Genomic DNA, 25,820 nt, shown 5'->3' with positions numbered 1-25,820 from the left:
AAGATGTTGTTTCTTTGTAGTAGACAATTCTAACATGGAGTATGGGGAATTGCTTTCCCCTACTTCTCAGTGCTTTGCTTCACATACAGATGGGTTCTGTTGACCCTCTATTAGAGGAAAGGATGGGTTTGGAGTTGACAGGTGTACAGCAGGGGTGCTGAGTGGGCCACCTTCTTGAGCTTAGCCTTACTTAGGGTTAATAGTTCATCGTTATGCTATGCTGGCCTAGGGTAGAAGATTCTTTGATAACCGGAAGAGGAAATATCCCCAGACACAAGTCCAAGAGATGCAGAGTCTTGGAGGCCACGGCTCAGAGTTATGTACTGTCTGCAACAAAAGTGACTTTTTAAATTTAACACAGAACTTAGTGATCCATAATTTCAAATGCAAATATTGAATAAAAGACTTAAAATTTTTGTTGGTTATTTTATTCTGAAAAATTATTTTTAACATTTCACTAGTAAGTATGATTCTCTGTCTAGTGCTTCAGAACTGTAACCTTTGATTTCTGTGACTCAGTATAATTCTATTTCAAGAGCTCATTCCCCTGATGATAGGAGCTAAAATCTCAATCAGTTCAAGGTCCTTGCCCCTCTCCCCCAGGTTGGTGGCTGAATTCCGTAGCTCATGTTGCAGGGCACATTGATGTCTGGCTCCTGACTGTCATCTATACATGCAGACATCTTCTGTGATGTCAGTCATCTGGCCTAGTCCTGAGCCATTGATTCCTACAAATTGCTGTTGTGCTGTCCTTTGCCCTAGGTCTGGCTCTTTCTGCTGCCTCAGAGTGCCTCCTGGGAGCATGGAAAACCATTGACTGCTCTCCCTGTCTACTCTGAAGCTATGGGAAACTGGGGGATGGGGTGGGGCCAGGGGCTGTACAGGCATGTACCCTGTAGCCATTTCTACTTTAGTGTTTCTGGGAATAGCTTCTCAGGAATATCACCCCCTTTCTCAGCTTTCTTCATTTCCTTCTGACTTTTTTCTGTTTAGGTTTTTACAGTTTGAAAGCTGCAAACTGAATTAAGCATTCTGCTGGGTCATCCCATCCCTGGAATAGTAAGACCAGATGCCTAGTTGCTCTAATTAGGAGAAGGGGTTGGGTAATGAGAAACATCTTGGTTAAAAACATGGATTAATATTTCAAAATAATTTTGGTATTTCCATCACTTATGTAGAAAAATGCAGTTGATGAAATAATCTTTTATCAACTTTAATCAAAGCTAGTTTTAGGTGTGGAGAAAGGATAGTTACCCCCTAAACAGGGAGGGGGGTCAATATTCATTGTTACATCTATGGTGCATCTCCTGAATTTTGTTCCTCAGTGTTCTTTTATTTTTTTATTTTTTATAAATTTATTTTTATTTATTATTTATTTATTTTGGCTATTCTGGGTCTTTGTTGTGGCATGCAGGCTTCTCTAGTTGTGGCGTGTGAGCTCTCTGGTTGCGGCGTGCAGGCTCTAGAGAGCATGGGCTCAGTAGTTGCTACGCATGGGCTTAGTTGCGATATGTGGGATCTTAGTTCCCGGACCAGGGATCGAACCCAGGCCCCCTGCATTGGGAGTGCAGCGTCTTAAACACTGGACCAGCAGGGAAGTCCCTCTCAGTGTTCTTTTAAAGACAAACTTTTTTGAGTGACTCAGATCAGCAATATTTAAAGATTGCCCCTATCTCACATTCTTAGTTTTGTATAAATCATGTCCCCTAGTCAAAAGGAGTATCACAAGCAAGTTGGTTTATATTTATTTTGTACTGCTAAAACATGGTCCTAGAGATTATGATCATGAAAGACTTCAATATATTACTGTATTACAGTATACAGTATATACTGTATTAGCACTATTTTAGCCAAAAGCCACAGAAATCTAATTTAAACTCCTGAAGCTAAAAGGAGAATATATTGGCTTATATATTTGGAACCACTTGATTCTGCATATCAGAATTAAGTGACATAAATTGTATTATTGAAGTTTTCTTTGTTGTTGTCTGTCTCTTCTGTCTCCATCGTTTAGCTCTTCTTCCTTCTACATGTAGGTTCAGTTCTCAGACTTTCTGTGGTAGGAGAGATAACCAAGCTTATATCCTTATAGCTTGTGAGTCAAAAAAAGAACTCTTTTTTTTTCCCCACCCCCCTCAGTCTCCAAATATCTATTATCTGGAAGGCTTATACTTCTTTAGGCCATGTGTCCATTCTTAATCCAATCACAGTACTAGAGAGATAGAGTCTCTGATTGGCTGGCCTTAATTACATGTTCACAGCTGTAATTGACAGCTTCACCAGGACCACATGGAAGGTGGAAGCATTGATTCCTGATAGAAAAAGCAGAGAATGGAGAAGGGCTACAACAACAAAACAGATCTCCACTACAAATTAGCAGAGGGGGTAGGCTGAGGCTCTCTTTGTGTTTCTCTTTAAATTTATTTTGGGGGCTAAGTACACATTCATGATTGGTTCATGCATCATGAATGGAGACTCATAATACCCAAAGCACCTTACGAGAAAAGATAATGGCTATTTCCATATCTCTCAACTAGGTTTTTACCTTGGTTTTAGAGATACTCTATGGAATTTCTCATTAAGATATATTTTGTTATTTTTCCCCTCCTAACACTTCCTCCATCCTGTGTCACCATGTACAAAGGTGCTTTTGTGACTAAATTTGCACAGTGGTTGAACAGGCTATTAGTAAGCCAGAATAGGTGGTGATAAAAATTTGTTTGTGTGGGATTTGATCCAGTGTGCTAAAAAAAAATTATTTCGAAGTTTCTTTGGAAGTAACCTCCTTCTAGATTAAAAAAAAAAAACAAAAACAAAACAGAAGCCAAACTGCAGAATCCTTCATCATATATCACACTTGTATCTCAGAATCTAGTTCCTCTTCTTCACTTTGTTTCTATGGCATGATACATGCTCCTGCCAAAGTCAGAATTATCAGTGATATGGAGAATGAGACTAAATCAGATTTACTGTAGCTTGTGGACAAAGCACCTCCAAATCAGGCAGAAAATGTCAATATCATTGACCTCGAGGGAGATATGTGGTTTTTGTACAGTGTAGCTTTGGACTCTTCAGCCAGCAGCAAAGCATCAAAACAGCAGCATAGAGGGATTTTCTCATGACCAGAATATAAAGTGTCATTGATCCAGACTTAGGAAGGGCTATAACAGTTCCAAGTCTGTACTGGGAGAACTGAACATGTGGCCAAAAAATCTGAAATTCTAATCCTGGCTCTTTCTCTGCATCTCTGGGATTTCTTGCTTAATCACTGAACCTCTTTCTGCATCACTTTCCACTTTGATATACATATGATGATAATAGTTCTCATGGAATCTGGACTAGATATTGCTGCTCTTTTTATTTATGGCTATACTGTTTTCATTAATAATATTGTAATGGTTAGTTTTATATGTTAACTTGATTGGACTAAAGAATGCCCGGATAGCTGTAAAACATTTCTGAATGTGTCTGTGAAAGTATCTCCAGAAAAGGTTAGTACTTGAATCAGTAGATTGAGTACTGATGAATTGGTGAATCATCCTCACCAATGCAGATGAGGGTCATCCAATCCACTAAGGACCTAAATAGCACAAAAAGTGGAGAAAGAGCCAATCTTTTCTCTCTGCTTGAGCCGAGACATCCATTGTCTCCTGCACTCTGACATTGGGCCTTTGGACTCAGTCCAGGACTTAGACTGATATTCTGATTCTCAGACCTTCAGACTTGGACTGAATTACACCACCAGTTTTCCTGGTTCTTCAGCTTGAAGACAGCAGATCATGGGACTTCTTGGCCTCCATAACCATGAGTCAATTCCTGTAATTTATTATATATCCTAAGGATTCCATTTTTCTGGAGAACCTGGACTAATACAAATATCCTCATTTAATATTTCGTACATCATGTGTGTGCCTTTACAGAGACTTCACATTTGTGATGTCATTTAATCTTTTCAACAACCCAGCCAAGAGAGTATTTTTATTCCAACTTTTAGAAAAAGAAACTGAGAAATACAGAGGTGAGGTGACTTCTCTATAAGCCCTAGAATAACATGGAAAGTTCCAGGACTTAAACTTCTGTCTCTATATTTTGACACATTGCTTGTTCTTATCTTTCTTTTTGATTTTGTGATTATATATCCCTCTCTTTGCTAGTAAAAACGTCTTCACTCTAAAGCCATGCATTTCTTTCTTCTGTGTCTTCCATGCTTCTTTGTAAAAAAAATAAATAGAAGCTTATATTTAATGAGTATTCACTATAGGACAAAATCTATGCAAATTGTTTTACAGTCATTGTTTCATTTATTTCTGGCTGAAACACTATAATTTAGGTACTATTCTTATCCTTATTTTACAGATGCGTATATTGGGCCTTAAAGAGTTTAAGAAACCTGCTTACCGTCACACACTGACAATCTGAGCTCTTAAGTACTTTCAGATACTGTCTCCCTGATTTACAGCAGCTGCTTTCTGGTATCTCTTTCCAGCTACTTCAAAAAAGATGGATTAGGTAGCTGTGCCCCTACAAGAGTAATTTTCTTCATTATACGAAGTTTTTTCCTGTATTTCCACATTGCTATCCTTACCTTCCTTTAGTTAGGGCATGCCAATTGAACATGCCTTTCCCCCTTTATTCATTTTCAGTTTAACAGAACAAACATGTAGGGAAATCTGTCTTGCCACGTCACTTGTCATAGTCTCCCTGGGGAATATTGCCCGTGTCCATGCTTTACCTTTTACCTAAAGCTGATGACTCCCAAATATGGTATTCTGAGGGATGCAAAGAGGACTGCTGATTTAAAAATTATGTGTACTACTAAGTTTGGAAGACAATGGATTTTTAACAATTGATCGTTTCATGGCATTTGGCATGCTGATAAATATTGTGACTCACTAAGAAGATCCAGTATTAGGCCTTACTCAAACTTATTTTTTGTGGAACCCGTCTTGGAAGAACATCTTGTATAACTAATGTTCCTTGGAACCTAACTAAGGATATTGTGTCCAAATTTCTGATTCCTCATTAGACCTGTACTGGGCTCCAGGTATACATTTCTAAGTTCATTCTTGATATCTAGATTTGAATAACACATAGCTGTCTCAAAATCAGTATCAGATTTTTCTTTTCATTCTGTTTTTCTGATTAACCACATACATTTATTTGGAGTACATGAAAAAAGAGGTGAGGAGAGAAAAAATATTTGAATAAATAATGGCTGAAAAATTCCCAAATATGATGATCAGAACTACAAACACGCATATTCAAGAAGCCCAACGATTTCTTAGCTGACTATATGTTAATAAAATTACGTTAATACGCCCCATAATCAACTTGCTGAAAAGCAATGATAAAAAGAAGATCTTAAGAGCAGCCTGAGAAAAATAATATATTACATACAGAGGAAGAAAATAAGATTCACAACCAGAAGACAATATAGAATGACATTTTTAATAAACTGAAAGAAAAGAACTGTCAACCTGGAATTCTATAATCTGCAAAATAACCTTTGAAAAATATAAGAGATATAATGATTTTTTTTTTCAGACAAATAAAGCTGAGAGAATTCCTTACCAGCAGATCTGCACTCAAGAAATTTTAAAAGTAGTTCTTTAGTCCAGGGAAAATACTACCAGATGGAAATTTGGATCTACATAAAGGAATGAAGAGCACAGCAAATGGTAAATATGTGGGAAATGGTAAAATACAATTTTTCTAATTTTTAATTTCTCTAAAAATAGTTGACTGTTTAAAGCAAAAATAATAACAAATGAAATTTATAACTATGTAGATGTGAAATGTATGATAATAACACCACAAAGGAGATGAGGGAGAAAATGGAGGTCTATTGTTGTAATGTTCTTATACTATATGTGAAGTGCTATAATATTAAATGAAGATAAACCATAATAAAGATGTGTATTGTAAACCCTAGAGCAATGATTGAAAAAAAATACAAAGAGGTAGGACTAATAAGCCAATAAAGGAGAAAAAAATGGAAACATAAAAACATTAAGTTAATTTTTAAAAAGGTAGGAGAAGAAGGGAAAAAAGCCTATTCTAATAATCCAGGAGGGAGATGATAGTTTCTTGGATTGTGGTAGTTGTACTGGATATTGTTATTTGTAGTAGTGTTCTGTACAGGTCTCAGCCTATCAATAACTAGTGTTGTAGCTAGACTGGCCCTTGTGATTCTTTTATGATTAAAAGTCACCCACAGCAATAACCATCAGGGAACTTTGAAAGAGATAAGGTTTATTATTTATGAATCTTGGAAATTACCCAGTACACCTGGGGTCACACAGCGAGGTCACCTGTACATGGAGAGAACGCAAGTGCAGGCCTGGGGTTCTGCTTTTATTGGGGTCAAAGTGGGGGCCTGAGGTTTTGAGGGCTCACTCTTTGTTGGTGAATTGAAAGCGTAATAGTGGGAATTTAAAGGCCCAGGAAGAGAAAAAGCAAGTGGCCCAGATGGTTAGTTGTAAAAATCAACCAAGATCTCTAAAACAAACGGTGGAGAGCAGCTCAGAGAGTTTAGCAATTTGACCATAGTTACAAAGCTAATAAGTGGGGTGCTGGTGTTGGAATTAGATGATCTGACTTCTGAGTCCAAGCCTCATGATCCTCTAGAGTAATCCTGCTGGTTCTTTAACTTACTGATTCAGAGTCCAATTTTCTCTCATTTATTTTTCTATTCTTTCTAGCCCTGACTCAGGCCACCCCAATCTGGACTGTCATTACAGGACGGATTTATTCTTGACCATTTTGTGCCTCCCCTGATTCTTCTGCTCACTCAGAGTGAAAGCAGGGGAAAAGAACACAAACATACAATGATCCATCTTTATTCCTTACCTCTTAGCTCTGACAAACAGACTGCATTTGCTGACCTAGCTCCAGGGGAGGCAATTCTCATCCCAAGTGAAGATCTCATTGCTGGCTCTGTTGGTTTCAAAGATCCAGCTGGCCTTGTGCTGCCCAACACTTATCCACGGCAGTTCACAGATACTGGTTCTTAGGATGGGAATGTCCCAGCTCAAGTCACAATTAGAAAGGACGTTGCTCATGAACCCAAGGTTCCTAGGCAACAGATAAAGAGTCAATTGAATGTTATTGGCTGCACATCCCGTCCTGCTGCTGTGTCCATGGTGCTTGTTATAGAGGCTCTTGGTTACTTTTCTACATGCTCATCTGCTAAGATGGCAGCATGCCCTCTTGTTCTGTATTTGGATTCCTGCCCATGGCCATGGCTACCAGGCCATGACAGATGCCTGCAGGTCAACGCAAGTGTTAGATCTTTTCTACGTATGTCTCCTCTGGCAGCAACAGACCTTGTAAGACATATGCACACCTGTTGAATGTCATATGCCAAACAACATGGCTATTTGGGAATGGGATTAGGAAAAGGCAGCTGCCATAAAGTCAGCCTCATCACATGTGAAACTTGGAGTGTCAAAATCCCTCATATCTTGCTGGGAGGACAGGACTGTCAGAGGGCATGAGGAAAGTTCAGGACAGCAAGGGGTGCCAAGTGATTATGAAATCTCAGACAAACACAGACCATGGAATAGCAGGTATTACTGTGAACCTTCTCCAAAATGGGCAACTTGATGGAAGCAGAATCTGACAAGGTTGAGAGAAGTCTGTGTAATGAACTCACTGGCCTTTATAATAGAAAAGTGAAGGATCTAAATCTCACCCTTGTGTTTGAAACCTATAAGAAATGTTTTCCAGAAGCCTTAATTCTAGGCATTTGAAACGCAGACAAGTGCACTCATGTATATTGCTTGTGAGCTTCCTTATTTTATTATAAGCTGTAGCAGTGATCTCAGTGGGGTGCAGAGGATACAGCATCCTCAGATACTCTTTACTCTTACAGATCAAGAATAGAATGGGGTGAAAAAATTATATGATTTTTAAATCAAAGCTTGATAATTCTGCGATAATTTTAATATCAAAAGCTTTAAATATTGATCAAGAAAACTATGTCTAGATATATTTAAAGAGTATAATTTGATGAAACACTGTGGCATTACATTGATTTATGATATTTAATCCTTTTCTTGATGAGTCTTAACAAGAAGAAAAAAATGCATCAACATTTTTTGTGTCAACATTTTTGACTTCTACATGCTGGATATTATACATACATATACAAACTTACTCCTCACACCAACAACTCTATGAGATAGATACCTTCACCCCCATTAATAATAATAATGTATAATAATAATTATTATCACATAGTATGTTATTATTAAATAATGTATTAGTATTGTTAGTTCCAATAACCTAAAGTAATTTTGTGAGGTTATTTAGCACTTTTGACCCCTAGGTACTAATAATCTAAGCCTAGGAATAATCAAGGGATTTATGAAGAGTAGGAGGAGTATCAGGCAGATTTAGAGCAAATTTGTTTTACAGTTCTCCTCTAGTAAAGACAAATATTTTGTAGGTTTCTGAGTGAAAGGAGAATTTTAGATTTTATATATTTAAATATATAGGTTAGACTCTAAGCTATATATTGGCAAGGATCACACATTATGAGTGACCATTATTATGGCAAGGATTGCTCATTATTATGGCCCTAGTGCAAAGCACAGGAACTGGACATCGAATTTGTTGAATGAATAAATGAATGGTGGGTTCAGAGATAATTGGCAATGCCCTCCAAATTTATTTGTGTAAAATTGATATGCTCTCAAAACACACCCCCCCCCACACCCACCCACACACCCACCCACACACACATTTTCCCCCAGGAGAAGGTGCTGAGAATAGATCCATTAGGAGGATAAGATCATAGCAGACCAGGTCAGAGAGAACAAAAGCATGAGCCCAGGCTGTGGCAGTGAGGACAGAGAGCAAGAACTGATGGAATCGTGTCTTCTGAAGAAGTCTTTAACAGATCTATTTACCTGTAAGGGCAGACGTGAGAGAGGAAGAGCAGTTTAGGGCCACTCCAAGATACCCAGTAGATGACCTGGGAAACAGGATAATGCCTCGACAATGCATGAAATACCTTAAAATGTTTTTGAAAAGGAATGCTAAGCTTAAAATTCAGTCTGGGGTCTTGAGGGCTCTCAGACAACAGTCAAGAGTGTGGACAGCTGAGTCTCAGTTGACTTATTGTTGCCATTTTCCTCCGCCCCTGCAGAGATCTGCAATGCTCAGAACATAGTAAGTGCTCAGTAAATGCAAACTGATAAAGGAAATGAATGTATTACCAAAGTTTCTCCGGAGGTTATGACTTCTCAGAAATGCTAGCATCACCTGCTGTGTAATAGGAAATTAATGAAGACAGTGGCTTCCTCCGTAAGCTTAGAGATTGTGACTAGGGGCTTTTCATTTTTTAAAGGCTAGGATTGAAGCAAAACCAAATTAAATGATAGATGCCAGAAGAGATGTTATTTTCTGCATTCTGGTGACATTTATTTCCCTGACTCTTTGGTATTGCATTAAAGTTCCTATTAGTTTTTGTTTTCATTACTGACTTGTAAATGATAACGTTCCAGATGACATTTTCCTACTGGAAAGTTTCTTGCCATTAGAAAGTATAACTAATTACTCAGTTGTCTCCAAGTTATCCAGGTAATGCTTTCCCAAGTTATTTACATTTTCTTAATAATAAATGAAACTGTTTTAATGAAATAGCTTTATTTCCTAATAAGTAAGACTTTTAATTGAACTGTGATATATGTGCACTTCCAGGTTGTTCTTTTATTTATTCACATTGCTTTGTAACCTCCATATAATTGGCAGTAACCAAGAGCTGAAAGGACCAGAGTCATTCACTAGAAGTATTGGGGTGGGAAAATAAAGTAGAAAAGACTGTACAAATTCTAAAGAAGAAGGATACTAAAGCCATCTTACTTCTGTACGTGGACTAATCTACTGTCTGTAGGGTAAACCATGACTTTTTTTTTCTTTTTTATATGCAAGTGCCTGACAAAAGCTTTGATTGCTGAAGTATCCACTTCAGAGAGGCATCTACTTCAAAGATGGCTATCCTGAATAAACAGACTGCCAGCCACAGGTCTAGTTAGAGTCAGTTGCCCCCACCCCTGCTTTGCCCCTGGCTTTATTGTTTAGAGACCTTGGTTGATTTTGATAACTGACCATTTGGGTCCCTTGTCTTTTCTATTCTCTTGCTTTAAATTCCCAGTTTTATGTTTTAAATTCACCAATAAAGAGCAAGCCCCTGAAACCCTAGGCCCCCTACCCTTGAACCCAATAAAAGTAGAACCCCAGGCTCCTTCTTTCCTTAGAAAGAAAAAAACAAACAAACAGAAAACACCCAGGCTCTCTCTATTCTCCATCCACAACCTCTCCATATGCCCCCAGGTGTGCCTTTTATGCTCAAGTACTTGTAGGCAAGAAACCTTTTTTTTTTTTTCCCCCCCGAAGTTTCCTGATAGTTATTGCTGAGGGCATCTTGCCATGAAAATAAGAACCACAAAGGCATGTCCAGCTACAACATTGGTTATAGATAGGCTGAGACCAGCACACAATACTGACCCATTAGTGAGTCACATTCATTCCCTCTATCTTTATTCATGTCACTTTCTACCTCTGGATTATGCAATTCTTAGTAATTCTTCAGCACTGAATTCAGTTGCTCATGGTACTGTGAAACTTTCCAGGCTCAGTACAATCCATGTTATATCATTTGTTCATTCATCATTTGTCAAACACTGGTGGGCAAGCCATTGCATTACATTTACAATTCAATATGGTAAGTGTTAGAATAGAGGGTTGGAAAAAGTGCTATGAAAATAGAACAGAGGTCCATCTTCTTTCCTCCTATTTATCATTTTTGACACTTACATCTGGCTTGTCATATCTCTTACATTGAATTTAACTTTGGTAAAATCAAGGCTTTGTTTTCATGACAAAAAAATGTAGGGGGGATAGTAAGAGTGGGAGGGATGGAAGGTAGAGATACAAGGTTAATTATTGGTTAAGAAATGCAGTTAAGTTCCAAGGTTTTATCAGGTTCGGGTGGTGTCGCGGCTGCTGGTCCTGGTTGCCAAGGCAACGGAGATCTTCCCAACTCGCGAGAGCGCCCCCTTCTCCCACGGCTTCGGGGACCCAGCAACAGCTATGGCTCCGGTGTCTGGCTCCCGCAGCCCGGAGTGGGAGGCCTCGGGCTCCGGGGGGAAGCGTCGCAGTTCGTCAAAGAGACCTAAGCCCAGCAAATCCTCTCGCTCCCCGCGGGGCCGCCGCTCTCGCTCGCACTCTTGCTCTCGGTCCGGGGACCGGAATGGCCTTAGCCATCAACTGAGTGGCCCCAGCCAAGGCTCCCGAAACCAGTCCTACCACTCCCGCTCGCGGTCACGCTCTCGAGAGCGGCCCTCCGCGCCACGGGGCGCCCCTTTCGCTTCTGCCTCCTCATCCGCCTATTATGGCGGCTACTCACGCCCCTACGGGAGCGACAAGCCATGGCCTAACCTCCTGCACAAGGAGAGGGAAGAGAGCCTGCGGCAGAAGAGATTAAGTGAGAGAGAGAGGATTGGAGAATTGGGAGCTCCTGAAGTATGGGGACTTTCTCCAAAGAATCCAGAACCAGACTCTGATGAACATACACCAGTAGAGGACGAAGAGCCAAAGAAAAGCACCACTTCAGCTTCTACTTCAGAAGAAGAAAAGAAGAAGAAGAAGTCTAGTCATTTAAAAGAAAGATCCAAGAAAAGGAGGAAGAAAAAATCATCTAAAAGAAAACACAAGAAGTATTCTGATGATAGTGACAGTGACTCTGATTCTGAAACAGACTCCAGTGATGAAGATACAAAAAGGAGAGCAAAGAAAGCCAAGAAAAAGGAAAAGAAGAAGAAACGCAGATTGAAGAAATATAAGAAAAAGAAGTCTAAGAAGAGCAGAAAAAATTCCAGTGATTCAAGTTCTAAAGAGTCCCAAGAAAAGTTTCTGGAGAATCCCTGGAAGGATCGATCAAAGCCTGAAGAACCCTCAGATTTGATTGGCCCAGAGGCTCCCAAAACACTTGCCTCTCAAGATGATAAACCTTTGAACTATGGCCATGCTCTTTTACCTGGTGAAGGTGCAGCTATGGCTGAATATGTAAAAGCTGGAAAACGTATCCCACGAAGAGGTGAAATTGGCTTGACAAGTGAAGAAATTGCATCATTTGAATGCTCGGGTTACGTAATGAGTGGTAGCAGGCATCGCCGAATGGAGGCTGTGCGACTGCGAAAAGAGAACCAGATCTATAGTGCTGATGAGAAGAGAGCCCTTGCATCCTTTAACCAAGAAGAGAGAAGAAAGAGAGAAAACAAGATTCTGGCCAGTTTTCGAGAGATGGTATACAGAAAAACTAAAGGGAAAGAGGACAAATAAGGATTTTCTGATTGTTCATCAGACATTTTTAACAAAAAGGAAGTTTGGGTTCCATATATACACACAAAAAGATTATCATGGTCTGAAAAAGCTTTACAGTGCTACTGTGCCTTCTATTTAATTCTTTCAGTCCTTCTATAAAAAGCTGCTTATTGATGTAACTTTAGCAAGCTCTTTGGGTTATTTTGGATTGACCAAAACAACCTTCTGGTTTAAAAATCCAAATTATGAATGAAACTCTACTGTGTTGGGGGAGGTGGCATTGAGAGAAGGTGCTGGTGAGGTGAGAAACTGAACTCTCACACCATGGGACAGTGCTCCCATTAGCTCTACATGGTGCCCACTCCCCAACCCATCCCAGCTGAACTTGTGAGAAATTATCATTCCTCTATGTTGAATGTGTTATAAATGGACTTGATAGAAACACACAGGAGGCCACTTTTGTTAACAAAATGAAGGCATGGCTGAAAAAAGCAAATCTGGAATTTGAAGGTTGACTTGTGTATTACAATATTATTGTCAGCTCTGGAAGTAATGTATTTTGATTTTAGTCCCTACCTCCACCCCAAAACCAACAAACAAACCAAAAAGCAAACTAACCCACAGACTTGTTGAATTGAAAATGTGAACATCAGTTTTAAAATTCTTAATAGGTTAATTAAAAATGGTTATTTCAAATTAAAAAAAAAAAAAAGAAATGCAGTTAATCTGTTAGTCTGGCTGGGATTTAGGGACTAAGATACTGGATGGCTTATGTGTGTTTTTTTCTTTTTTTCCATTCTCTTAAGGAAAAAGATGAAATCTGGTTCTTGTTAAGTACACTTGAATGCTAAACACAAGTGTGTGCATGCCTACCCACCTACTACCTTCCCCACCCCTCATAAACACACACATTTTGAATGACAAAATGTCACCATGTGGCTTTGGGTCTTATAAAGTGAAAAAAAATTCCCTATGGATCCCCAGACATCGTGAATTTATCACATTAACTGAATCTTGATGTTTCACTTCTTCATTTCCTTAAAGAAAAAGGGTGGCAAAGAGGTCCATCATGATATATGGAAAGGACATACAAGAGAGGATCAGGGTGACTGCCCTTAAGACTTCCAGAAAACTAGGTGACTTTCTGTGCTTCCTTTCTTCAACATCTTCTTTCCACAAAGCAGATTCAGCAGATGATAAAATAATGCTAGCATAAATGGGAACATTTATGATAACAGTGCAGCTATCGAAGTTTGCTGGGATGGAAAATCAAGAACTCCCTGTTCTGAGATCACTTTTGGTTATGTTATTACAATTTTTATTTGAGGAAGGGGTGAGTTCCTGAGTTCAAAAGAACCATGGTGAAATGATTTTCATTGATGGTCAGAGATGTGCAGGTGGGAAAAGTCCTCTTAGGAATGTGGTTTTCAACAGATTGGCTGTGGTACGCAAGAATCAGGCAAACTCTTCATTATTGGGCCAGCTGTCAAATTTTAAATGATGTGTAAAATTTGCTTTGGAAGCAACTAAGTATACATATTATTACCTTGACTTACAGCAGATGCAATATCGAACTGAGGGCTTTGTGCAAGCTTTTATATAGGTGAGTCCTTGTTGCTGGATGGCAAAAAGTGTGGTATAACATGGAAATGGCTTATTTACAGGAACACGGGATCTCTGTAAAGTGAAGGAAGCAATATAGTCAAATGTTCAACTCGATAATGATAGAATGCTGAAAGGAGACTGAGGAAATGGTGGAATACCTGTGAATAAAATGCAATCTTCAAGGATGAAAATTCTATTTTTTTTTTTTTTTACTTTTAAGTTAATTTTATTTTATTTTTTTTTCATATCTTTATTGGAGTATAAATGCTTTACAAAGTTGTGTTAGTTTCTGCTGTACAACAGAGTGAATCACCTATACCTGTACATATATCTCCATATCCCCTCCCTCTTGCATCTCCCTCCCACCCTCCCCATCCAACCCCTCTAAGTGATCACAAAGCACCGAGCTGATCTCCCTGTGCCATGTGGCTGCTTCCCACTAGCTAGCTATTTTACATTTGGTAGTGTATATATGTCAATGCCACTCTCTCACTTCATCCCAGCTTACCTTTCCCCCTCCCTGTGTCCTCAAGTCCACTTGCTACATCGGTGTCTTTATTCCTATCCTGCCCCTAGGTTCCTCAGAACCATTTTTTCTTTTTTTTTTTTTTTAGATTCCATATATATGTGTTAGCATATGGTATTTGTTTTTCTCTTTCTGACTTACTTCACTCTGTATGACAGACTCTAGGTCCATCCACCTCACGACAAATAACTCAATTTTGTTTCTTTTTATGGCTGAGTAATATTCCATTGTATATAGGTGCCACATCTTCTTTATCCATTCATCTGTTGATGGGCACTTAGGTTGCTTCCATGTCCTGGCTATTGTAAATAGTGCTGCAATGAACATTGTGGTACATGTCTCTTTTTGAATTATGGTTTTCTCAGGGTATATGCCCAGTAGTGGGATTGCTGGGTCATATGGTAGTTCTAATTTTAGTTTTTTAAGGAACCTCCATACTGTTCTCCACAGTGGCTGTATCAATTTACATTCCCACCAACAGTGCAAGAGGGTTCCCTTTTCTCCACACCCTCCTTAGCATTTATTGTTTGTAGATTTTTTGATGATGGCCATTCTGACCAGTGTGAAGTGATAACTCCTTGTGGTTTTGATTTGCATTTCTCTGATGGTTAGTGATGTTGAGCATCTTTTCATGTATTTGTTGGCCATCCATATGTCTTCTTTGGAGAAATGTCTATTTAGGTCTTCCGCCCATTTTTGGATTAGGTTGTTTTTTGATATTGAGTTACATGAGCTGCTTGTATATTTTGAAGATTAATTCTTTGCCAGTTGCTTTGTTTGCAAATATTTTCTCCCATTCTGAGGGTTGTCTTTTCATCCTGTTTATGGTTTCCTTTGCTGTGCAAAAGCTTTTAAGTTTCATTAGATCCCATTTATTTTTGTTTTTATTTCCATTTCTCTAGGAGGTGGGTCAAAAAGGATCTTGCTGTCATTTATGTCATAGAATGTTCTGCCTATGTTTTTCTCTAAGAGTTCTATAGTGTCTGGACTTACATTTAGGTTTTTAATCCATTTTGCGTTTATTTTTGTGTATGGTGTTAGGGTGTGTTCTAATTTCATTTTTTACATGTATCTATCCATTTTTCCCAGCACCACTTATTGAAAAAGCTGTCTTTTCTCCATTGTATATTCTTGCCTCCTTTGTCAAGGATAAAGTGACCATATATGTGAGGGTTTATCTCTGGGCTTTCTATCCTGTTCCATCAATCTATATTTCTGTTTTTGTACCACTACCATACTGTCTTGATTACTGTAGCTTTGTAGTATAGTCTGAAGTCAGGGACCCTGATTCCTCCAGCTCTGTTTTTCTTTCTTAAGATTGCTTTGGCTATTTGGGGTCTTTTGTGTTACCATACAAATTGTAAAATATCTTGTTCTAGTTCTGTGAAAAATGCCATTGGTAATTTGATAGGGATTGCATTGAACCTGTAGATTGCTTTGGGTAGTATAGTCATTTTCACAATATTGATTCTTCCTGTCCAGGAGCATGGTATATCTCTCCATCTGTTTATGTTATCCTTGATTTCTTTCATCAGTGTTTTATAGTCTTCTTAGTACAGGTCTTTTGCCTCCTTAAGTAGGTTTATTCCTAGGTATTTTATTCTTTTTGTTTCAATGGTAAGTAGGATTGTTTCATTAATTTCTCTTTCTGATATTTCATTGTTACTGTATAGGAATGCCAGAAATTTCTGTTCATTAATTTTGTATCCTGCAACCTTACCAAATTCATTGATTAGTTCTAGTAGTTTTCTGGCAGCATCTTTAGGATTCTCTATGTATAGTATCGTGTCATTGACAAACAGTGACAGTTTTAATTCTTTTCTGACTTGGATTCCTTTTATTTCTTTTTCTTCTCTGATTGCTGTGGCTAGGGCTTCCAATACTATGTTGAATAATAGTGGTGAGAGTGGACATCCTTGTCTGTTCCTGATCTTAGAGGAAATGGTTTCAGTTTTTCACCATTGAGAATGATGTTTGCTATGGGTTTGTCATATATGGCTTTTATTACGTTGAGGTAGTTTCCCTCTATGCCATGCCCACTTTCTGGAGACTTTTTATCATAAATGGGTGTTGAATTTTGTCAAAAGCTTTTTCTGCATCTATTGAGATGATCATATGGTTTTTATTCTTTAATTTGTTAATATGGTGTATCACATTGATTGATTTGTGTATAGTGAAGAATCCTTGCATCCCTGGGATAAATTCCACTTGATCATGGTGTATGATCCTTTTAATATGCTGTTGGATTCTCTTTGCTAGTATTTTGTTGAGGATTTTTACATCTATGTTCATCAGTGATATTGGTCTATAATTTTCTTTTTTTGTGATATCTTTATCTGGTTTTGTTATCAGGGTGATGGTAGCTTTATGGAACGAATTTGGGAGTGTTCCTCCTTCCATAATTTTTTGGAAGAGTTTGTGAAGGATAGGTGTTAACTCTTCTCTAAATGTTTGATAGAATCCGCCTGTGAAGCCTTCTGGTCCTGGACTTCTGTTTGTTGGAAGATTTTTAATTACCGTTTCAATTTCATTACCTGTGTGATTGGTCTGTTTATATTTTCTAATTCTTCCTGGTTCAGTATTGGAAGGTTGTACTTTTCTAAGAATTTGTCCATTTCTTCCAGGTTGTCCATTTTATTGGCATATAGTTGCTTATAGTAGTCCCTTATGATCTTTTGTATTTCTGTGGTGTCACGTGTACTCTCTCCTTTTTCATTTCTAATTTTATTGATTTGAATCCTCTCCCTTTTTTTCTTGATGAGTCTCGCTAAAGGTTTATCAATTTTATCTTCTCAAAGAACCAACTTTTAATTTTATTAATCTTTGCTATTATTTTCTTTGTTTCTATTTCATTTATCTCTGCTCTGATCTTTATGATTTCTTTCCTTCTACTGACTTTGGGTTTTCTTTGTTCTTTTTCTAGTTGCTTTAAATGTAAAGATAGATTGTTTATTTGAGATTTTCTTGTTTCTTGAGGTGAGCTTGAATTGCTATGAACTTCCCCCTTAGTACTGTTTTTGCTGTGTCCCAAAGTTTTTGGGTCGTTGTGTTTTTGTTACCATTTGATTCTAGGTATTTTAAAATTTCTTCTTTGATTTCTTCAGTGATCTCTTGGTATTTGGCAGTGCACTGTTTAGCCTCCATGTGTTTGTATTTTTTGCAGTTTTTTTCCTGTAATTGATATCTAGTCTTATAGTGTTATGGTTGGAAAAGATGCTTGATACAATTTCAAGTTTCTTGAATTTTACCGAGGCTTGATTTGTGACCCAAAATATGATCTATTCTGGAGAACATTCCATGTACTCTTGAGAAGGAACTGTATTCTTTCCCTTTCAGGTGGAATGTCCTGAAAATATCAGTTAAGTCTATGTGGTCTATTGTGTCATTTGAGACTTGTGTTTCCTTATTTATTTTCTGTCTGGATGATCTGTCTATTGGTATAAGTGGGGTGTTAAAGTCCCCCACTATTATTGTGTTACTGTCGATTTCTCCTTTTATGGCTGTTAACATTTGCCTTATGTATTGAGGTGCTCATATGTTGGGTGCATAAATATTTATAATTGTTATGTTTTCTTCTTGGATTGATCCCTTGATCATTATGTAATGTCCTTCCTTATCTCTTGTAACAGTCTTTATTTTAAAGTCTAGTTTATCTGATATGAGTATTGCTACTCCAGCTTTCTCTTGATTTCCATTTGCATGGAATATCTTTTTCCATTCCCTCACTTTCAGTCTGTATGTGTCCCTAGGTCTGAAGTGGGTTTCTTGTAGACAGCATATATATGGGCCTTGTTTTTGTATCCATTCAGCCAGTCTCTGTCTTTTGGTTGTGGCATTGAATCCATTTACATTCAAGGTGATTATCAATATGTATGTTCCTATTACCATTTTCTTAATTGATTTGGGTTTGTTTTTGTGGGTCTTTTTCTTCTTGTGTGTTTCCCACTTAGAAGAGTTCCCTTAGCATTTGTTGTAAAGCTAGTTTGGTGGTGCTGAATTCTCTTAGCTTTTACTTGTCTATAAAGCTTTAGATTTCTCCGTTGAATCTGAATGAGATCCTTGCCAGGTGGAGTAACCTTGGTTGTAGGTTTTTCCCTTTCATCACTTTAAATATGTCCTGCTAATCCCTTCTGGCTTGCAGAGTTTCTGCTGAAAGATTAGCTGTTAACCTTATGGGGATTCCCTTGTATGTTATTTGTTGCTTTTTCCTTGCTGCTTTTAATATTTTTTCTTTGTATTTAATTTTTGATAGTTTGATTAATATGTGTCTTGGCCCGTTTCTCTTTGGGTTTATCCTGTATGGGACTCTGCGCTTCCTGGACTTGATTGACTATTTCCTTTCCCATATTAGGGAAGTTTTCCACTTATATAATAGATTATAATCTCTTCAAATATTTTCTCAGACCCTTTCTTTTTCTCTTCTTCTTCTGGAACCCCTATAATTCGATTGTTGGTGCGTTTAAGGTTGTCCCTGAGGTGTCTGAGACTGTCCTCAATTCTTTTCATTCTTTTTTCTTTATTCTGCTTCTCAGCAGTTATTTCCACCATTTTATCTTCCAGCTCACTTATCTGTTCTTCTGCCTCAGTTTTTCTGCTATTGGTTCCTTCTAGAGTATTTTTTATTTCAGTTATTGTGTTGTTCATCATTGTTTGTTTGCTCTTTAGTTCTTCTAGATCCTTGTTAAACATTTCTTGTATTTTCTCCATTCTGTTTCTGAGATTTTGTATGATCTTTACTATCATTACTCAATTCTTTTTCAGGTAGGCTGCCTATTTCATCTTCGTTTATTTGGTCTTGTAGGTTTTAACCTTGCTCCTTTGTCTGTAACATATTTTTTTGTCGTTTCATTTTTTTTTTTTTTTGATCGGGGCTGCTGTATTCCTGTCTTTCTGGTTGTTTGGCCTGAGACATCCAGCACTGGAGTTTGCAGGCAGTTGGGTAGAGCTGGGTCTTGGTGCCGAGATGAGGTAACCTCCGGGAGGCCTCACTCCTATTAGTATTCCCTGGGGTCTGAGGTTCTCTGTTAGTCCAGTGGTTTTGAATCAGTGTCCCACTACAGGAGCTTGGGCCCAGCTTCCGGCCTGGGACCCAGTATCCCACAAACCACATGGCATGGCAAAAAGAAAAAGAAAAGAAAGAAAAAGAGGAGCAGTACAATAACAAAGAATAAAAAGTAAAATAAAATTAGAAAGATAAAAAATATATCAGGAAAAATAAAAATATAATTGAAACTGCAACAAGGTAAAACAAACCACAACAAAAAAAAGAAAAAACAAAAAAAAGGGGGCAAACCAAAAGGAGCAGAACAATGACAAAGTATAAAGAATAAAATAAAAGTAGAAAAATAAAAGATTTATTAGAAAAAATAAAAATATAAATGAATCAACAACAACAAGGTAAAACAGAACCCCACCTGGTTGCTGGGGGTTCCTCCCATCCTCTTAGGTGTCCGTGGTCCCCCACCGGTGCCGGGTAGGTGCCCTAGTTGTGCGGAGATGTGAATTCCACGTCCTCCTAGTCCACCATGTTGACTCTACCCCTAGGATACAAATTCTAGAATTTAAAGTGTGGCCAAGAATATAAAAGATTGGTGTCAGTATTTTAGTGTTCATGGAGAGCTTTTTGGGGGTGGAGAAGTAAGCTTTGGGAAGGAGTGTGGACATACAAGTCTATGATGATGGGTCATGTTCCTTTATAATGTATAATAATATATTAAATATATAATAAGATGAGGCCTCTTATTCTTGCTCCATTCCATGGTCACCAGAGCTCTTGCCAATAAGTAATGCTGGTCATCAGGGAGCCAGACTGGGCAGGGTATGACTTGGTGCAAACTCATGATGCTCATTCATTTATTCATTCAAGAAATACATTGTGATCTAAGTATGTGGACATAGGACACAGTGTAACTTGAAATATGTTAGTGTCCTGGGGAGAACACAGACAATTAATCACTGGGTACTCTGTTATAAATACTGTATCAGGAGGTAAGTCCATGATTCTATGGCATTACACATATGGTGGGTGTCAGAGAAGGTCTCCCAAAGGAGAAGATTTTAAAAGGAAACAAAGGAGAAGAAATTAGCAGGGAAGATTGAAGGTTTGGGTGCAGTGTGGAAGAAGTCTTGCTGAGGAATGGAGTATTCCAGGTAGAGAGGAATTTAAAATATATACCCTATTAATGGGCAACAGTTTCATTATCCTCTCCAGGGAACAGCAATTTTTAAAAATGTTTACTGTATGACTAGGTACATAGTTTGCCTTATGACATGTATAAGACTGATTGGCTTATAATTTATTTTCTCTCCTTGATTGACTATAAAAATTGTTATTTTTCTAATTATCCTAGGATGATTTTTTTTTTAAGCTTGGCTCTGTAGAAGTATAAAGGAGAGAAGGGAACTGACAGGTCAGGGAGTTTTGCCTTGATGAAATGGTCCAGTGGTCGAAAACACCTGAGAATCATGCTAAAGCAAAATCAAGGATACATTGTCTTAAAAGGTTGGGTATATTTGATTTTGTGTGATGGTGTAAAATTAGCACTGGAGTCAGGAAATCTCTGTTCAAATCCCGGATAATCTCTATGATTTGGGACAAATATGTGATCTCTCTATGAATCATTTTATTTTATTTTAACCTATTTTATTTGGAAGAGAAAGGGAGCTAGATTTGATAATTGATAATACACCTGTCAGTTTTAGTATCAAATGTGATATTTAATTCAACCATCTTGTGATGACATCATCTACCAACATTTTAAAAAAATCTGCTTCCCTTTAATCAATAAATGTGGGCTAAATATAGAAAAGTAGCTATAGTGTGATGAATAATTTCCTAGGCTTTGAAAATGGATTGTCTGAGCTCAGACCTTAATAGCTTTGGGAACCTATCCTTTAATATCCTTATTAGTAAAGTGGTGATAAAGGAAGTACCTTATATCATAGGGCTGTTGTGAGGAATAAATGTGTTAATACATGTAAAGCTTTTACACAAGTACCTATCATATAGTAAACATTCAATAAATGTCCGTTACAAGTATTAGCCATATTATTGGGGATATTTACTAAATATTTGAGATTGAGATTAAAAGGATATTTTAATAAAATTGGCAAAAGTTCTAAAAATGGGAACTGATGAGTTGGACATATTTTATAGCTACTCTGAGTTTTAATCCAACATTTATCTAGTGGATACAAGAAAAGACTCAGTCCCTGTCTTCCAACATGGGGGAAATAGTTTAGGAAAAAGTGTATAACAAAACTATAATGAATGAGGAAAGAAGTCTGGAAACATATTTTTATACTCAAAAAGTCAGTGATTAGAACATCCTAAAAGGAGGGGAGAAACCCCTTGAAATTTGAGATAAACACAATATGACTAGTGACAGAAGGATGCTCATGTAGCATATAAAATTGAAGGATCAACTCTTCTTTCTCTACTATTACTTACTATTACTTAATATTAATAGGAATATCCTTAAGGCCTGGTTTGGTTTTCCCAGGGAAGTATAAAGAAATCTGGATTATTTCACATTAGAAAGTGGGAGGATGTGTACTTTGTTTGTTTTGGGGAGTGGCCTAGACTTGATCAAGATCTCTGCTCTTGAGCAGGTCCTTGGACCACTTGGAATCAAGTGTGTTGCTAGAGTGGAAAACCAAAATTATAATCACAAGATGATTGAGATCATGGTTGGAAACATGGTGCCAAGAAAGGCAAAGATACAAAAAGGAGGAGAAATAGCAAAGTTGGATCCAGTAAGGTAAGGAGTAGGACAGACACATGTATGATTGAGTATGGTGATTAAGAAAAGGCTCTGTTGTCCCACTGATCAGGATTCAAATTAGTAATGTCACAATGTGAGGTATTTGTAGGAACTCAGTCCTCTTTAAGCCAAGTTTCTAATTAAAAGAGTGATAGTGCCAGCTGACTCATAGTCCTTGCCACTCAATAGACATTGGCACTGAGACAATGCCAGCTCTTCCCCTCCCCACCATCCCCTTGCCTCTCCTGAGCCTGTCGCTGATGAGAATGTTCTGTGGCTCTTCCTTTGGGTAAAATCTGAGTGTATGTAGGGATTGGAAGGAGTACTACAAGACAAGACACAGAACATGGTAATGTGGATTATTACTCATTTACTGATTTGGAAGAATACATAATGGAACCTGAAGCATGTGGATGGTAGGGATAGGCTGTGTAGAGGATTTGGAAAAAGTACTGGGGCATTGCATTTTTTATGATAATACAGGAAGAGGAAATGACTTGAACCTTGCCTTTTATGAGAGGGAGAGGAGTTTGTGGGTGGTTCCCTGGGAAGTAGGGAGCTTTTGGGGGAATTTTGGGTAGTTAATAGAGCTGAACTATGTTTCAGGGACCTGTGGCATTTGCTTGGAATGAGTTAGGAAGACACTTGAGAGGCTGTTGTAAAGGTCTGTTTGATAGGAAGGAAGAGGTGGAACAAAGTAATAGCAGAGTGGATAGAAAGGGTGGAGGAGGAAAAAGATACAGGGCTTGGAAGGGTGAGCAAATGATATTTACATATAAGCTTCTGCTCAGTTTACTTCTTCATAATAAAGGGCTTCTTGGTTATGTCTCTCAGGAAAATTAAGACAGACTATTTCATTTTTCTAACCTTTCTATCTGGGGCCTCTTTCTTACCACCCCATTTTTCTCATTGCTTTCAAAGCTTTCTCCGTGATAAAGAACTGACAAACACACTAATAAGGGCTGATAAGGCATAATTTGTTAATAAAAGCATATTTTGCCACATAAGGTACTGCATCTAAAGTACTTAGCACAATGCCTGGCTCATGTATATTGGCTATCACTACTAGCAATAGTAAGAACAATAATAATAGCTTATAGTATAATCATTATTGCTTTTTAGGTGAGAATGATTTTAGCCTTATAGGAGAAGGGATTACTCCCCAAGGTAGTGTCATTATATGGGCTTCTGATAGGCAACTAATTAATGGCATATGTGACTATTAATGGCATAGCTATAAAGACAAGTTATCACCAGGTGTAAAAGTTAGAACATAATTTCTAAAAATATATATTCTGATGCCATAATATGAAACCAAAGATTCATGAGAAGGAAAGTTAGGCAGAATTATGATACAGTTCTCACAGTAGTTATGTTAGGGTGGTAGAACTGCTTTTCTATTTTCTTGATGTCTAAATTTTTCTGATTTTTTTTTATAATTGAGTTATAGTTCTGATTCTACTACTTACTAACTCTAATACCTTCAGTAAGTTACTTATTTTTTCTAAACCTGAATTTAGTAATTAAAAAAATAAAAATAGTAATAGTAACTCCCTCACAAAACTGTTTTGAACAGTAGATGAAGGAATGCCTATTAAAACCTTGAGCATAGTAGCTTGCACACAGTAAGTACTCAAGGTATGTTGTTATCAATGAATCTTTAGTAGTAGAGGACAAGAGTCTTGAGGTAAAATAACAAATTACACAGTACAATTAAATTACTTTGTTCATTTGCTTTAAATTTATAAATTAATTCATTCAACAAGTATTTATCAGGCATCTATTATTTTCTAGTATTGTTTTAGGTGCTAGGAATATGAATGTTAAAAAGCAGACAAAAACTTTTGCCCTGATGAAACTTAGATTCCTTGTAAATTATTTTGATGTACATAAGTTCAATAAAATGGAAATAAACAAAAATAAAATTTACAAAACCAAGCATCAGTGAACATCTCCCACTATGGGAAATATATTTGGATGTGAGGGGTTTCCTTGGCACTTCTCAGAACACGTAATTGATGATCAGCCTCAGCAGGTCACAAGAGGAGTCATCTCTCGTGATACACAGATTTACGATATACAGTGTGGAAAGTGTTTAAAGCCTGTGTCCGAGATACTGACATATTTCAACTGGGCTCGAGGTCCTGTAACAATGCTTAATTCTCCTGTGAATGAAATAGTTTCTAGGTAATTTAAAATCTTTTTGACTCTTCTTCTAAATTCTGTTTAAGCAACGTGTTATCACTATAGGGAGAAAAGGGGGAAGAAAGACAATCAATAAACAAGAACAAAGAATAATGAATCAGAAGTGGCACAAATGGGTGAGAGGAGCTCAAATTAAAAGGAGCAAGACAGCTGCCAAGCCTGAAAAAGGGAGACCAAAGATTTACATTTATAAGGTTTTTAAAAAACCTATCAGACAAACTAATTACAAACTACAAATTTTAATTGGAGTTAATTGGATTGGGTAGTTGGATGAAAGAAGTGTGGGAGAAAAAAACCCTTCACTTTTTGCTCTGCTGTCAAGCACGCTAATGGATGATGAAGCACAGGCAGTTAATCAAGTCAAAACACCTAGTTCCCTCACTGAATCCTAGAATGTTAGAGCCAAAGGGTTTTTAGATCAGCCGTGCAACACTATCATTTGTTAAATGGGGACATTAAGAACAAGGATTGATCAGTGACATGCCCAAGGTCATTCACAGTATCAATGAAGAGAAGGACTTGTGTCTGGTTTCCCAAGTTAGAACTTTTCCAAGCACTAAAGGACGTGTCACCCCAGGAACAAGCAAAAGAGATTTTCAAGTAAAGGCCATTCAGAAGCCATGTATATCTGGTAATAACTGTTTTGATCAGGAATCACATAATTAAAATAGAAATTGGAAAAAAATAGCAGTTGGGCATTCATTCCTTGTAACTGGTGTGAATGAGAAATGGTTATAAAGAAATGAGGGAGAGAGCAATGAGGCTGGCTTTTGATTATAAAAGCTAATGAGAGGTCCAGCTTGCTTATATCCCCAAGGTGACCTCGAATTTCTCTTCTCTTCTCTGTGAAGGACATTTTGTGCTGAACTGCATAATGACTGTTTAGCAAAGTGATCTACCCTCTCTGTTTTGGTGTAAAGAAAAAATAATTTTGACAAAAGGTGCTAATGAAATTCAATGGAAGAATGGAAGGTTTTTTAATAAGTAGCATTTGAATAATTAGATGTCCAGTGGAAAAAGAAACAAGCTTTGACACCTATTTCATACCATATATGAAAATTAATTTGAGATAGATGATAGATACAAGTGTGAGGGCTAGAGGAAAACATAGGAGGATGTCTTTGTGACCTTAGCGTAGGTGAAGATATTAAGCACTAAGCAAAAAAAGAAAAAAATGATAAATTTGACTTCATCAAAGTTAAAAACTAGTGCTCATCAAAAAGCACTGGTAAAAAAAAGAAAAGTCAAACTATAGACTGGGGAAAAATATTCCTAATACAATACACAATACTGACAAAGGACTCATATTCAGAAAATATATAAATTCCTATGACTCAATAAGAAAAAGACACAATCCCTACACTCCATAGCAGAAGACTTGAACAGGCACT

General features: G+C 37.6%; 1 long non-coding RNA gene and 1 pseudogene across 1 annotated transcript in view; both read left to right on the top strand.

Moving 5' to 3' along the window:
• The window catches only part of LOC137771538 (uncharacterized), a 175,226-nt gene that overhangs the window by 84,476 nt on the left and 64,930 nt on the right, over positions 1-25,820 (top strand). The window contains exon 3 of the long non-coding RNA XR_011075378.1: positions 5,545-5,678. This is a non-coding gene — a long non-coding RNA (uncharacterized lncRNA). The remainder of the gene's footprint in view (positions 1-5,544; positions 5,679-25,820) is intronic.
• LOC137771760 (NF-kappa-B-activating protein pseudogene) lies at positions 11,066-12,375 on the top strand (annotated as a pseudogene).

The sequence above is a fragment of the Eschrichtius robustus genome, chromosome 11 (assembly GCF_028021215.1).
Source record: "Eschrichtius robustus isolate mEscRob2 chromosome 11, mEscRob2.pri, whole genome shotgun sequence".
In the NCBI taxonomy this organism is placed as follows: domain Eukaryota; kingdom Metazoa; phylum Chordata; class Mammalia; order Artiodactyla; family Eschrichtiidae; genus Eschrichtius; species Eschrichtius robustus.
The sequence above is the reverse complement of the archived record's forward strand: the minus strand, read 5'-3'. Positions and strand labels throughout refer to the sequence as shown.